The sequence below is a fragment of the Varanus komodoensis genome, unplaced genomic scaffold, assembly GCF_004798865.1.
Source record: "Varanus komodoensis strain SLA01 unplaced genomic scaffold, ASM479886v1 scaffold107, whole genome shotgun sequence".
Lineage (NCBI taxonomy): Eukaryota > Metazoa > Chordata > Lepidosauria > Squamata > Varanidae > Varanus > Varanus komodoensis.
In genome coordinates this window covers 143,115-147,692 of record NW_025335305.1, presented here as the reverse complement: position 1 = coordinate 147,692, position 4,578 = coordinate 143,115, and positions in this window count along the sequence as shown.

Below are 4,578 nucleotides of genomic sequence, written 5' to 3'. Positions count from 1 at the left end.
CAGGGGTCTGTTCCTGTGAACAGACTGTTATTTCCCAGCTCCTCTCTGGAGCATCTGCAGAAAACGGATGGGAAGCACAGTGCTCACGGTCATGAGCAGGCTAGCTGGGCAGGGGTCTCTTCTGTGTCCTCTTGTGATTGACAGCAGGTGGGATGCTTGACCTCCAACCTGAACAAGGTGGGTTTTTTTCTCCTCCCAAAGCAGGCGCTGGGCAAGACAATGAGAAATTTCAGGAGTCATCTCTGGAAACTACCAAGCATGAAAAAAGAAACTAATTATTTAGGAAAGAAAGTGGGGCAAAATACCACAGGAAAAAGTACTGAGGCTTTTTGTGAAGAGGGCGGCACGAAAGTGCTATACATACATACATACATACATACATACATACATACATACATACTTGACTAGGCATGGGAAGAAGAAATCATTTGACTTCCGTGAACCCCACATCTCACAGATCAGAAAGAAAATGTGTCTGCTGTATGGAAAGAAATATAGTTGTGATGTAAACAGAGATTGCACACACCACAGCAGAAAGAAACCATATAAATGCATGGAGTGTGGAAAGAATTTCAGTGGTACTAAAACACTAAGCATCAAAGGACATACACAGGGGTAAAAAGGCAAAGGTTTCCCCTTGACATTAAGTCCAGTCATGCCTGACTCTAGGGGGCGGTGCTCATCTCCGTTTCCTAGCCGAGGGGGGCTAGCGTTTGTCTTGCAGACAGTCTGGTCATGTGGCCGGCATGACTAAACACTGAAGTGCACAGAATGCTGTTACCTGCCCACCGAAATGGTACCTTTTTATCTACCTGTATTTGCATGCTTTCGAACTGCAAGGTTGGCAGGAGCTGGGACGGAGCAACGGAAACTCACCCCATTGTGCAGATTCGAACTGGTGACCTTTCGATCAACCAGCCCAGCAGCTCAGCAGTTTAAATCACTGCGCCACCCGCATCCCATACACAGGGGAGAAACCATATAAATGTATAGAGTGTGGCAAGAGGTTCACCTCTAGGTCAAGCTTTACTGCACATCAAAGTGCTCACACAGGGGAGAAGCCATATCAATGCCCTGAGTGTGGAATGAGCTTCACTGCTAGGTCAGATCTTACCATCAAAGAACTCACACAGGAAAGAAACCATATAAATGCATGGAGTGTGGAAAGAACTTCAATTGTTGATCAAGCTTTACATCAAAGAACTCACACAGGAGAGAAATTATATAAGTGCAAGCACTGTGGAAAGAACTTCAGTACCAGGTTTAGCCTTACTTTACATCTAAGAACACACACAGGAGAAAAACTATATCATTACATGGAGTGTGGAAAGAGCTTTAATGTTGGGTCAGGCCTTATTTTGCATCAAAGAATTCACACAGGGGAGAAACCATATACATGTATGGAGTTTGGAAAGAGCTTCAGTGTTGGATCAAGCCTTACTTTACATCAAAAAACTCACACGGGAAAAAACATGCATTGGTGGAATGTGGGAAGAGCTTCAAAAAATGGAACACTTGCTAGACATCAAAGAACTCACACAAGTGAGAACCATATAAATGCATGGACTGTGAAAAGAACTTCAGTACTAGGTTTAGCCTTACTTTACATCTAAGAATTCACATGGGAAAAACCATATACATGTATAGAGTTTGTAAAGAGCTTCAGTGTTGGATCAAGCCTTACTTTACATCAAAAAATTCACATGGGAAAAGCCATATGCATTGGTGGAATGTGGGAAAAGCTTCAAAAAATGGAACACTTGCTAGACATCAGAGAGCACACAGGAGAAAACCATATCAATGTATGGAGCATGAAAAATGCTTCAGTGATAGGTACATACTTATTAAACATCAAAGAATACACAGGAGAAAAACCATACAAATGTACCAAGTATGGAAAGAGCTTCACTCAGAGCTCACATCTTTCTTTACATCAAAGAACCCACACAGCTGTGAAACTATTTAAATGCATGGACTGTGGAAAGAACTTTAGACATAGTGGAATACTTACTAATCATCCAAGAACTCACACAGGAGAAAAACAATATAAATGCATGGATTGTGGAAAGAGCTTCAGTGTTAAATCTACCCTTACTTTACATCAAAGAACTCACACAGGGGAGAAACCATATAAATATATGCAGTGTGGAAAGAGCTTCATTATAAGCTCACATCTTACTTTACATCAAAGAATTCACACGGGAGAAATCATGTAAATGTATGCAGTGTGGAAAGGCCTTCAGCAACATGTATGCATTCATGTACATGAAATAATTCATGCAGGGGAGAAGCCATATAGACACTTGGAGTGTGGCAAGAGCTTCAGGGACATCTCAAACCTTCAAGTACATCAAAGAGCTCATAGAGGAAAGAAACCACATCAGTGCATAGAATATGGAAGGACCTTCAGCTTGAGCTCAAGCTTTACTTCCCATCAAAGAACCCACACAGGGTTAAAAACCGTATCTGTATATATAGAGAGTATAGAAAGAACTTCAGTTTGAACTCATATGTTGTTTTAGAGAAATCACATAGAGAAAAAGCCAGTGGTGAAATCCAGATCTCTCTTTCTGCTGATATGACTGCTTCTGCCAGCAGAACTAGGTGAGGTCTAATGACTAATCTACAGCCACCTACAGACTCTTCAAATCTGCAAGGTTTCTTTTGTGTGTTACTGTGCACTTTCCATTGCTTCCCACACTAACATTTCTGCCATGGCTTTAAAGTTAACTTCTCCACTTCCCCTTTCTGTGAATTGAGTTCGTTCTGTGCACTGCAGATATTCTTGCCCACAAACGTTTTCTGTCCTGGTTTTAAAGTTAGCATTTCTCAGTCCGCTTCTTCTGTAAGGCAGGTTCCTGCTGCAGAGTATAGAAATATGGGCCTATAGGAGTGTTAGTGTGTTGTGTGGATCAGGCACACTGGCTTGCAACCCTTGAAAACCTGGTCTCTGCCAAGTTGTTTCAGTGTGCCTCTTTGTGGAATCTCAGTTTCATTTCATTTTTATGCCACCCAATTGCCAAACCTACCTGGGAGGTTCACAACTATCATTACTTGTAAATATAAGATTGTATGTGTGTGTAGCCATTGATGTACAAAACAATTTCACCAACAAAAATAGGTGCTAGAATATACAAGAAAATATACTGAAAAAATAACTAACAGTCATTGCTGGACCATTTGCTATCAAATGTTTGGGAGTAGATGACCTCTTATTTATTTATTTATTAAAACATTTCTATGCTGCCCCTTGCCGAAGCCTCGGGGTGGCTTACAACACAATAAAATATAATAAAATACAAAAATAACTATGTAAAATTAAAATTAACAATATAAAATAAATAAAAAATATAAATAATAACAATATAAAATAAATAAAAAATATAAATATCTTTTAAACTGGGTTTGCAAAAATGGCAGTGTTGAGACCAGGCAGACCTTAGTGTGGAGTGCACTGCAATGTAGGGGCTACCACCAAAAAGGCTCTGCAATCATCCCTCAAACTTGTTTAGATTGAACATCAATTTAAACATCAGTTAATTTGCCCTAAACCAGCTCATTGTTGCCGCTAGGCACTGATCTGCCACATCCATAGTGGGGAAAGCTTCACCTGATGAAGATGCAAAGGAGAAGCAGAGCTGTGTGTGACCCACTCCCAGATTCACTTAGGAAGTCAGTAAAATTTTTCTAAATAAAATTTGGCCCAGTTTATCATTGATGTAACTCAAGAAAATTGCCTCTTGTGAAATAGTAATAATATGTAATATCTTTACTTGGATCATGAGTGATCAAAGTGCAATGAGGACAGTTGAAATATTTATAGATGGGGTGGGGGGAACAGTTTCTGCTCCTAAGATTAAATGAACTGAGCTATAGCTTCAAGAGGTGGTGGGGCGGGGGGGGGGGAGTGCTGAAGGCAATTGTGAATGCATTTCCCTTGATATTCTGGGAAGAGGATATTCTTTGTTAAGTTTATGAACATGTACAAATCAGAGTATAAAGATGGAAAATATCAAAGAAGGATCGGAGCGCCTGTGGGGGGGGGGCATGTAAGTCATCTTGGGCTCAGTCCAAAGGAAAAAAATGGGACATGGATGTAATAATAAATGATGGCAAGGATTGATGCTAAACAGGGTTTACGTAAAAAAAAAAAAAAAAAAAAAAAAGCCTGATAGGGCTCTCAGATCAAAATCCCCTGAAACTGGGCTCTCTATAGTAGAAAGCAGAAGCATCTTCGTAAACCATGTCAGATTGCCTGGCTTTCTCTCTCGGTCTTATCTGGAAATGCCAAGGATCAAAGCGGGGGCTTTCTGCATGCAAAATACGTGCTCAGCCGCACTGAACTGTTACCCTCCTCCCGCGAGTGGCTTCTGCACGTTGCTGGAAAGGGGCAGGAATGCAGGGCAAGAAAGCTTCCCGAAGAGGAACACGGCGGGGCTGCACGGCAGGCGCTTCCTCGGCGGCCTGGGCTGCGTCCGAGGGCTCAAGGCAGGCCCGGGCGCCCGCGGGCTCGTGCTCTGCACGGCGCCCCGACGCCAGGTGCGCCTGGATGCGGCCGTGCCAGGCGGGCCGGCCGGC